Raw genomic sequence first — 12,498 nt, 5'->3', positions numbered from 1 at the left:
GATAATATTATGTTTTCTTTACTGTAATTTTTATTATTTTATAAAAATTAATTAAAATTAATATTAAAGTAATAAGAGAATGAGTATAAGTATGGGTACAAGATTATATCCGTTGGATTTGGAGATGGAGATGTTGATGGATTTTTTTTACGAGGATGGATATGGGATAGTAAAACTTGTTCCCGCCCTGCCCCGTTGCCATCCCTAACATTGTTTTACAAACATACTTTATAAATACACATAAAACTAAAGCATTATATCAAATATTTTTCGATATTGACCACATTTTGTAGTATCATCTGCTCCATATAGAAATGATAATTGTAGGTGAAAACCATAACTACTAAAATAGAAGGAAATTAGAAGGGTGAGCTAACATAGTAAAGCTAAACCATTTTATTTAAAAAATAAATAAAAATTTTACTTTAAGAAAGCAATAAAATAAATAAATAAAAATTAAATTATTTTCACACTAATACACACCAACACCTTAAAAAAGTAGTCTCCCTGGCCAAAAGTGAAACAATTACCCCCAACGAACATTCTCTCTGGCTATGATGGTACAAAACAACCTCAAAGGACAACATCCCCGGCCACAAATGGAACAAATCGTCCTCTTAGAGAAGCTTCACTGGCTATGGTGGAACAAAACGCTCTTCCGACCAATCTCCTTAGCTAATGGAACAAATTGCTCTTCCGAGTAGTCTCCTCAGTTATGATGGAACATAACGCTTTTTCGAGCAACCTCCTTGACTAATGAAACTCATCCATCTCTCTTCCAAATAGTCTCCCCGTGTAATGGACCACATTACTCTTTTGAGCCGTCTCCTCGATTAATGGAACATATCACTCTTCTGAGCAACCTCCTTGGCTATGGTGGAACACATTCACAAACACATAGAAACTTTCCAAAATATGTCTTCACATAAGCATCCTTTTAATCCAATTATCCAAAATTCTTATGCAATTTCATAAAATCTCATCCTCATAGCTTTAAACAACAAATTAAAATATATGAAAGTAAAGTTGTTTGAGTTAAAAGAAAAATGGTGAAAAAGTGAAGAAAATTGTATGGTATAGGATCGAGTAGTACTCAACTATATTGTTTATTGGAGGCATAGAAGCCTTATCAGGCCGAGTAGTGCTCAACCATGATGATTACGAGAGGTCTGGAGTGTTTTTAGGGTTGAGTAGTGCTCGACCATGTCACTAGCACACTTTGTGGAGTGGAGGCTTGAGGGCTTATAGGGTCGAGTAGTGCTCATCCATATAAGAGGTCACTTGTGAAGTTAGATGTATCTTAGTTAGATGGGTTGGAGGAAGGATTTGGTAGACAATGCATTAATTAACAATTAGCCCGCTTAATTGATTGTTACAAGAGACTATTTATTGACATTTAGAAGGGAATATTAAAATTTCTAAAGGTAATTAATGAAAGGTCAGTACAAAAAGATAGTTCAGTCTAAGGTACCCGCTCTCCCCTATTTCTAGAATTAGGCATGGACGTTCTTTATAACTCAGACGTTATGACAATTACAATGAGATATTCATTAGTATTTGTGGAAGAATCTAATTGTTAGTCCAAATAATTAATAACAGAGAAGCAAGTATATAAAGGTAGTTCAGACCACAAGTAAGATCCATCAAAACTCAATCTTATGTTTGTCCTAACATGTTTCGCTCCAACTAACTTGAGTGTGGGATTACTTGCAGGTACCCCCACACACACGCACTCTCACACACACATAAAAAGATCTTTAAAAAATTGTATAAACATTCTCTATATGTTTGCAAATACGTCAAAGATTTAGAACATGTCTCTGTATATAGAGTTTTGAAAACACTAATTTAAGAATTGTCACAATTAATAAGTTAAATCAAGCTTCTAATAAATTATTATACAACTTAAAAAGAAGTTATAAGGTCTATTCGATATAATTGATTATTAAACAAAGTAATCATTTAAAGATGCTCCTTATTCATTGTTCAAAATAAATTCAATCAGTCATTTAAAGACCTTATAGCCAATTATAATAGGGAGAGATTCACCATTACAAAAATGACATATTACGTAAATTATTTAGCATATATTACACCGGTTTCAAAACCAAATTTGATCTAACTGATGTAATACTTTCATATCACATAGATTCAATCTACCACCGATATAAAATTGTATTCATGTCTATTTTAACATCAAGTCCGCCATCGACTTAAAATATCATCATAATTTCTATATTTTGCAGAGAAACACTTAAAACAACTCTCTAGATTACCAGTTATAAGACTAGGTAATTGATTATTCTATTATGAAACTTCTGAAAAAACATGTTAATGTTATATTTCAATGTTACTAAAACAAAATATTAGTACTCAAAAAATTAAGCTAACTTCAAATTTATTTATCGTAACTAAGTAAAGAAAATATCAAAAATTGTAGCATACACGAATATTTATATACTTATATTTTCCTCATTTTTTTTAAAAGTCAAATATTATTCGTACAAATACTTATATACACACATATATATATATATATATATATATATATATATATATTGATTAATTTGAATTTTTTTTGTCGATGAGTTGGAATAATATTCACAAATATTGTTATTCCTATTTTTAAGAAGGATTTTAAGAAATAAAATAATTAATAATAATAGAAATATCAAACCAATTTCTAAGTACCATTTCTGTCATATGAAATTATCAAATCAATTTTCGGTGCCACTGATTCTTCAAGTAATATTTTTTATGATTTTTATCTTAAAAAAACTTTTAGTTGATGCTACACTTATATAAAATTTTATAGGAAATTAAATATTTAGATGAAAATTATATTTTGATAAACTCAAAATTTTCAGTAATTGAAATTAACTCGTCAAGCAAAGTATTTTTAAAAAATTTCATATAAAGAAAAAATATAAATCAACGTGATAAACAATTGAAATTTATGTTTCATTAAATAATTAAGGCATCTTAATTTATATTTCATATTGTTAATAGTAAATTAACAATAAGGACTAAAAAGATTAGAAAATTAAAAATAACAAAAAAAAATGGCATATAATTTACGCAAAGGGACGTCAAAGTGAAGGCAAAAGTCAACAGAAGAAAGAAACTGAGCGTAATTTTAAAAATATTTCGATATAATTTACGCGAAAGCGAGAAGAAATTGTGTGTGTGATTAACGCGTAATGTTTAATTGTGTCTAGCATGGCATTTAGAATAGAAATGAGTAGCATGGCAAGGTTGGAAGAGTTCTTGGTGAAAATTCATGAAAATTTCAGCTTCTCTGCCACAAATTACATATATCTCTCCCACAAACCCTAGTATGAAACGAGAGAAACAGCAGAAATTTCTGTGTATTTTACCATTTTCTATTTCTTACGTAATTTCCATGCATTAATGAAGGCATGGTTGGTTATAAATATAGCCTCATTGCTATGTTTTATTGACATTAAGCAGTGTTTGTAGAATTCATACACAAAACCAACACCGATTTGAATTACTTAGCCATTGTACAATGAATTCTCAGAAGCGAATTCAGGATGTTCTCATCCATACAACAAGACCACCTCGTAAGACTACTACATCCTCTGAACCTCCAACCACCTCTGAGGGCAAAACCATTCAGAATGTTCTTGTCCATACAACAAGACCACCTCCTAAGACTACTACCTCCAAACCTCCAACAACTGGGCGCAAATGATTTCAATCCAATGTTGCAGATTCATTGGTTTATATATATCGAATTACAAGTTTTATTGAAGGCCAAGGAAGCACGTACTTGTATTTAGGGATCAGAAAATATATCAACTCAGCTAGTGTGTTTTGTTTATTGTATTTGTTGATTTATTCCATCACAGAAAATGGAAAGAAAGTATTACAATAGTGTCTGTAATATTATTTGTTTGATTCAAATCCTAATAAATCTATGTGATCATATCTCTGTTTCGCCATTATTAAATTAACTGCATAAGAGATTTATCAAAATAAAATATTAAGTGTCACAACATGGAATCAAGGTCTATTTGTACTACATGATCGTTAAAGTTTGAAAGGGAATTTTTGAAATAGTGTAAGGAATTTGAATTGAGAATGCTGATGGGGGACAAACCAATATATGTTTTAATGACATAATTCATCTCTTTAAATAATTTAAAATATTTTATCGCATATTAGAGTTTTAGATGATATAATTTAAAAGAAATTAAAAATCTAAGTTTTATTAAAATAATTAAATGGTTTAAAACTAAAAAATTTCAAGTTTTATCTAAAAAAGCAAAACCTTCACATTGTTGGTATTATGTTAAGATAAAAGAGAAAGTGAAAATAATGGGAAATGAAGATGTAAATGCAGAGAGATATCCGAGGGTAACACACGAAAGAAGATGTCCATGCATGGCGCGTATTCAAAGTCCAACACTTTGAACATTTGAGAATGAGAATTTTCGTGACATAAACTTGTTATCTGAAGTCACAAACATTTACATATACTTATTGTTAATTACATAATTGGGCCCCATTATCCGTGGATTTATCCTTGTGCAGCAAGCTACTTACAAGTTACATATACATATGATCACACAAACCCTTATATTTCAAAGTTTGTAAATTAAACATGAAAATAACAGGAATTTCTTTGTCTATTACACCTGAATCATTTCGTAACTTCCATGAATTAATTGAACAAATTAATGGAGGTTGCTTCCCCTATAATGGCTATAAATACATTCCCTTGTTATAGCTTAGAGAGTGTGAGGAACAAAATATGAGACTGAATGAGATATATTTCTATTATGAATTGAATAGCAGAAAACGTATGTATACAGAAAAGTGTACCCGTTATAGCTAACAGATATAACATAATCTATTTTTGGTTTGACTTCTTACAACATTCCCCTTATAAGCAAATTGTACCTCTGACTTGCAATTCATTACTAGCTTCTCATTTGATACTTGTTCTCAAATAAAATGAAACCTCGTTTCGATGTGCTTGCTCTTTCCGTGAGAGGCTGGGTGTTTTGCCAAGTTTATGACTGATTGATTGCCAACCAGTAACCCCAGCTTACACCTTTGATTTATTCCCAATTCTTTCAACAGGGAACACAACCAGATTGCTTGGCAAGTAGCTTCAGATGCTGCAATATATTTAGCTTCACATGATGAGAGTGCCACTACCGGTTCCTTGGTAGAGCTCCAAGAGATAGGTGCCTTTCCTAAGAAGAAAACATAGCCTACAATGCTCCTCCTATCAGTTTTGTCACTACACCAGTCTGCATATGAATATCCAATCAACTCTTCATTTCCTTTTGATAAAAGCACCCCAAAATGCTTAGTCCCGTGCAGATACCTCATGATACGTTTCACGGCTAACAAATGTTAAACTTTGGGGTCTTGCATGTATCTACTAACAACTCCAACACTGAAACTCAAATCTGGGCGAGTATTACGCAGATATCTCAGGCTTCCTACAATGCTTCTATATACTGCAGGGTCTACCCCTTCTTTCTCAGGATTGTGCTTCAATTTCACACCAGTTTTAGCAAGTGTGATTGCAGAATTGCTCTACTCCATATTGAACTTCTTCAATAGGTCACGAGTGTACTTTGTTTGGTGCATGACCAGTCTAGATATTTTTTGTGTGAACTCAATACCGAGAAAATAGCTCAACTTTCCAAGGTCATTCATCTCAAACTCCTTCATCAACTCAGCTTTGCATGACTCGATGCACTCCTCATTGTTGCCAGTAATCAAGAGATCATCAACATACAAGCATATGCTAATTATGTTGCCTTTAGTCCTTTTCACATACACTCCATGTTCTGATATGCACTTCATGAATCCAATTCCATAGAGAAACTTGTCAATCCGTTTGTTCCAAGCTCTTGGAGCTTGTTTTAACCCATATAAAGACTTCTTTAGCTTATATACTTTGTGCTTATCATTCTCTTGCGCGAAGCCAATGGGCTGCTGAACATACACTTCTTCTTCTAAGGGGCCATTCAAACATATTTTACATCCAATTGATGCAAACTCCAATCTTCGTTTGTTGCCAAGGCCACTACCAATATGACAGTTTCAATTCTAGCAACTGATGCATAGACTTGTCCATAGTCTATCCCAGCCTTCTACAGAAAATATTTGGCCACGAGCCTGGCCTTGTGCCTCACAATTTCACCATCGGCATTTACCTTGACCTTATAGATCCATTTGAGAGCAATAAGCTTCTTATTTATTGGTAGCTCTACCAACTCCCAAGTGTTGTTCCTCTTAATAGAGTTAATATCCTCCTCCACAACTCTCTACCAATGTCCATCCCTGGCTGCCTACTCAAATGTGATCGATTCTGATTCAGCAATTAGTGCAAAATGCACTAAATTCCTGTTAGATGTTAGATAGTATCATGAGTAACATCGTAGTCTCGAAGATATGACGGAAGTCGTGATCTTTGTAAGACCCGATAAATTTAAATAATTAAATAAATAATTATTTAATAAATGCGGGTAGTAGAAGCCTTTATGACATTTAATGTTATTTATTGTGATGTGGAAAAGTACTAGCTCAAATGGTTGAAAGTACTTAATTGTGTGAGAGGACTTGGGTTCAAGCCCTATGTATGCCAATTGTATGATATTTTATTATGTGCATTATTTTAAGGTTATGATTGAATGGGAGTAGTGATAATGTAATTCTAAAACTATAGGAATTATCATGAAACATGATTGGTTGAATTAATTGTGCACTTGCTTTGTGATTTAGTGGTTGTGAGTTCAAACCTTGTTAAGAATAAAATTAACTTCATTTTTGCTAAAATAATTGTGGCTTGAATGTGAAAGGGTAGAGAAACCCTAGTGGCAATAGGCAGCCAAGGGAGGCTGGGAAAAACAACCCATAATGGTCTTTGAAGGGCAATTATATTCATTTTAAATGCCATTTTCGTTTTTGGGCCATTAACCATAATTAAGGACCCTATTAAAAAGGCAAAATAAGGCAATTAGAAGGGTTTTATAGACTGAAAACTGAGAGAGTGGTAAGAAGCACGAATTCTGAGTGAAACGTGAGTTAGAGGGAATCAAAAGAAGCTAGATTGTGGGAGAACTAAGGAGAGCCATTTTGGGTCAAGAAGAACTTTCACCCATTCAAATTTTAAGCACAAGAAACCATGTAAGGGGAGCTATTACGTGTTTTTATGATTATGTGTATGATTAAGAAGCTTGCTCTCATGATTTTATGCTTGCATGCCATGCATTTTCATGCTCTATGTGATTGGATTAGAGGTTGGTTGTTTTTGATGTTGTTTGAAAAGCATCTTATACTCTGCTATGAATATGATGGGGGGTTTTGTGCTATATGAATGTTTATGGTTCAATCTCAAATTTTGGTGATCAAATTGGGTCTAAATCATGTTCATAAGATTTGTGCACTATTTTAGATTGCTTGGTAATGTTTGAATGTGGTTTTGGGCATTGGTTCTGGTGTTTGCGTGCGTGAACAAGGAAGACGTCTGCTATTCTCGCTCAAGCGAGCAAGGCTCGCCTAAGCAAAAATAGTAGAAACTCGAACATGGTTCTGCTCGAGCCTCTCGCTCAAGTGGAGAGCCCACATTTTAGGGGACAGAGCATCTCGCTCAAGCGAGAGTTCCTCGCCTAAGCGAGAGATCGTAGGGATTGTGTGGTTCTGCTCGAGCATCTCGCTCAGGTGGAGAGCCCTGTTTTGGGCGACAAGTCATCTCGCTTAGGCAAGAGTGTCTCGCCTAAGCTAGAAATCATGGAATTCGTGTGTTTTGCTTAACTCGCCGCCCAGGCGAGGAACGTTGGTTTTGGGCGAAGGATGATCTCGCCCAAGCGAGAAGGGCTCGCCCAAGAGAGAATTTGTAGAGCGCCACTATAATGAGCTCGCTCAAGCAAGAGAGCCTAGCTTAAGTAAGACAGGCTTGATCGCTTAGGCGAAGGCTTCTAGCCTAAGCGAGATTAGCACAATTTGTATGTGTTGTTTGTACGCATTGATGCAGACTTGGATCAGGAGATGTTGTGTCATGAGCGGGTAGGTTCATGGATGGTGGTGAACACGTGATAATATGAGTGAGGAGGTTCATATCCAGTTACTCTCGTGTGGGGATACGAGTGAGGTAGGTTCGCATGTTCCATGCTCACACTTGGGAGATGTTGTGTGCGAGGAGGTACATAGCTGGTGGATCACGTGTGTTGGACTATGGGCGAGTAGGTCCGTAGAGCAAGACTATGAGTGGAAAGGTTCGTAGAGTAGAACTACGAGTGGAGAGGTTCGTAGAGGCTGGACCACGAGCGGGCAGGATTGTGTGAGCATCATAATTCATGAGTCCATGGCTAACTATTGTATGAATTAAAGGTTGAAAAGCCTTGGGATATTAAGATCTTGGCCAAGAACTAACTCGGGTAAATTAGATAGGTGTATCATTTTCATCCTGTTATATTATATGTTATTTTTATTTATAAGCTCACCCTTTCTGTTTGTGATTAGCAATGATCGTGTAATTTTTTACACGGGAGCAGATGATACTACAGGTGATGCTGTTGACGCTTGAGATGGAGAGAATGTCTAGTTTGGGATTTGAGCTAGGAATTTAATTATGTTTACTGTTTTTTTTATTGGATTTTGGAAAGTGTAATACCTTTATTACTTTTATTAAATAGCTTGTGGTGTGTTGAAAAATATCTTAAATTTTTCCCGCATTTGGGAATAATAAAAGTGACGATGTTGATTTCAATTTCTTATTTATTTTATTTAAATTAAGTAATTTCTAGTAGGGATGTTACAATCTTCGTTCTTATTTTCTCAAGGCCAAATCACTTGTGTCTTGCTCTACTGAATCTTATTCTAAGACTATCTTCGATGTGTTGTTGGCTTCTATGCTTACCACCGTCCAGTCCCAGCTAGATGACTCATCAACATACACATCTCTGCTGGTGGACACGTGGTTTGAATTGGGGTCATACAGTTTGTAGCCACATGTCTCATGGTAGCCAATCAACACTTGGGGTGTGCTCTTATCATCCAACTTCCTTCTCAAAGGATCAGGAACATGTTTGTAGCTTAGGGACCCAAAAATCCTGAGGTGTGAAACGTTAGGTTTGACACCTATCCAGGCTTCCTCGTGTGTTATCAACTTCAGTCTTCTCGTTGGTGATCTATTCAACACATATGTCGTTGCACTTGCTGCCTCACCCCATAACATAAGGAAAGTTAAAGACCACACAACAATCTATAATAGTTCGGACAATCTTATATTCAATTTTTAGTCTTGTTTTTTTCTTTGAAAAAACTAATTCCGTTATCAACAAAAGATTTATAAAAGTAAGACAACAATTACAAATAAACAAGAGACTCTCTATAACAAAGAGAATATATTTTTTATTTACCTTTGAAGCACTTCAATCGAATCTTAGTTTAGTTTTATACCCTCTTTAATCACCAAAAAGATTTTTATTTTATCAACTTTTGTAATAACAACTAACAAGACACACTAAAAACACAACAAAGACAAACTAAAATACAAAAACTAGAAGCACAAGCAAGGATAGTTTAAAAAGATATTTTCAAATCACAATAGAAGCACACAAGGACTTATCACTAAAGAAAAAAAAGGAACTTCCAAGATGTCAAATAACTACGGCCAAAAATCAATGTCATGAATAAAACATGCAGTGGCATTTTTGTAGTAAAAGCAAAGTTTTTCACTACGATTACGTAACAATCATAGTTAAAAGTGTAATAGAGGAGAAATCACGATTTTTATTTTATACAATCGTCGTTACAAGTGTTGCATATGACAAATAATTACAACTCCCTTTGCAACCGTTATTAAAATCCCTGTAACCACCCCTTCATATTCAATTGTTCTCTTTTCGTGCTGCATAGATCTCTCTTTCTCTCTCTCTCTCTCTCTCTCTCTCTCTCTCGTTTTCACCTTCTTTGTGCCACTATCCACCCTTCTTTGAGCATCCACATTGTTCTTCGTCGCTCAAATGTTGTCACTCTTGCCACCGCTTGTGCACTCTGGTTGTAGCTGCTACTTGGTTCTTATGGTTCACATTTGTGTCGTTGTTAGGGTTCACGTTCACGCCACTGTAAGGGTTTGCGTTCGCATAGTTGCTAGGGTTCTCGCTCACCCTGCTGCTGGTAGTCTCCGCATCACTCATGGTTTTGTTCGTCGGTCGTTCCTCTGCGCTCGTCAAGTCCGCTACACATACCTCCGCTTTTGTTCTCTTGTGGCTCGTAGATCTTCCTTCTTTAATGCCTCCCTCCTAATCGTTCTTCCTCTCTATTGCCACTCTCCCTCTCGATGGTTTTTTCCCATGGTTCTTCATTTCCTCGTACCAGCATTCTGGGTTAGATGTTGTAGTATTGTATATTTTCTTTTAAATATAATCAACATTTCTTATTTTCAAACTCCTGATAGTATTTAATTTTATAATGTATTTTTTTAAGTAATTTAGATTATGTTTCGAGGATTTAGAAATATTTACTTGATTCAAACGTGTTGGTATTAAGAATTTTGTTGTGAGGTTTGTTAACCTATATAACAATTTAGTGTAGTAGATAAGTATTTGTCAAGTTTTTTTTTAGAACTATATTTATTTAACTTTATTTAGAACATGTTGAATTTTCGTTCTTAATGATTGTAAAATGAGTTGTGAAATTTTATGTAAGAATTGTGGCTTTCAAGGAAACAAATCTAAAATTAAAAAAAAAAACACTTAGAATGATGGATGTTTACAAAAATCGTCATTGTTTCATTTTCCCTATTTTGAACTACAATTCTCATTGACCATCATTGTTTTAAGGTTTTGTGACGACTCTAATAACTCTTATCGTCATTTTAAACTTTTAACTACGACTAAAACAATGAGGCTTCAAGACCATGATAATATACCCATATCTGTAACGTTCAGCTCCTGCTCTTAGCCCTAGCTTTCTGTGTTTTGGTAGTTAGGTTTCTGTTATCAGTAGTTTTTCTTATATATATATATATATATATATATGTACTTGTATAGTTTCTTTCACTACATAAACATACAATATATTTTCTTTTTCCATAAGAAGTTTTTCTCTTTCTCTCTCTTTCCCTTCTGCTTTCGTTACAGACACTGTAAAGTTCAATATGGTATCAGATGTACCCCTTTAATCCTCTTTCTTTCCTTTCTTGGTTTTCTTTACCCTATCTTTCCTCTTCTTTCTTACACCATGATTGAATCAACCCAACCAACCTGTGAATCAACCCAACCAACCCCTCTACCCAGTTACCTTACCTTATACCCCAATGAAAATCCTACAACTCCTCTTGTATCTCCTGTCTTAGAAGATTCAAACTATCATTCCTGGTCACGATCGATGCTTACTGCCTTGAATGCCAAGAACAAGGTTGAATTTGTTCTTAGAACTACTCCTCGACCTGCCACCACATAATCAACATATGCTTTATGGACCCGTTGCAACAACATGGTGATTTCTTGGCTTGTCCATTCAGTATCCCTCTCCATTCATCCCAGTATCTTATGGATGGATAATGTTGCCACTACCTGGAACGACCTACAACACAGATTCTCTCAAGGTGATTGATCACACATTTCAACTCTCCAAATGGATGCTACAACCCTTTGCCAAGGTGACCTATCTGTTTCTAACTATTTCACAAAACTTCGTATCATATGGGATGAATTGGATAACTTCCGACCCGACCCCATATGCACATGCAAACCCAAATGCTCTTGCATTCTTTCTTCTGTTATTTCTCTCTGTAAGTCTGAAGACCAGTCTATGCAAATTTTATGTGGCCTCAATGACAATTTTCACAACATCAAGACTCACATGTTACTGCTTGAACCTCTACCTCCTATCACAAAGATTTTCTCCTCTGTCATCCAACAAGAACGCCAATTTGCTGCTGGATCTTTCACTGTGTCTGTTCGACACACACATCAATCTCCATCTACATCATTCAATGCATCACCTAACACTAGAACCAATACTGTTCTTGCTACATCTTCCAATACTTGCAATTACTGCAAACGCCCTGGCCATAATGAAATCTGCTTGCTTCCGCAAAAATGGTTTTCCCAACCAAGATGGTAAATCCTCTAAAACACAAATCATCAGGGAAATATGCACCTACTGCAATAGATCGGGCCATACCATTGATATATGTTTCAAAAAACATGGCTATCCTCCCAGACATAAACTTCACTTGGGAAATCACCTCAAGCTCATCACGTCACCTCCCAAGAAACAACTTCTGTTTCCTCAAATTCTACTGACAGTGGTTATATTCGACTTACTCCTGAACAGTTTCAACTTCTTTCAGATCTTTTTCAAAAATCAGCTACAGTTACGCCCACTGCACAAGTAAACCAAGTTGGTTCTATCTCTTCCACTCATTCAATGGTTGGTAATGTCCACAACATGACTCTTGCTAATTCTTGGATCATTGACTCCGGAGCTACAGATCATATT

The sequence above is a fragment of the Vigna unguiculata genome, chromosome 3 (genome assembly GCF_004118075.2).
Source record: "Vigna unguiculata cultivar IT97K-499-35 chromosome 3, ASM411807v1, whole genome shotgun sequence".
NCBI classification, from domain to species: Eukaryota; Viridiplantae; Streptophyta; class Magnoliopsida; order Fabales; family Fabaceae; genus Vigna; species Vigna unguiculata.
This window is presented reverse-complemented; position numbering follows the sequence as displayed.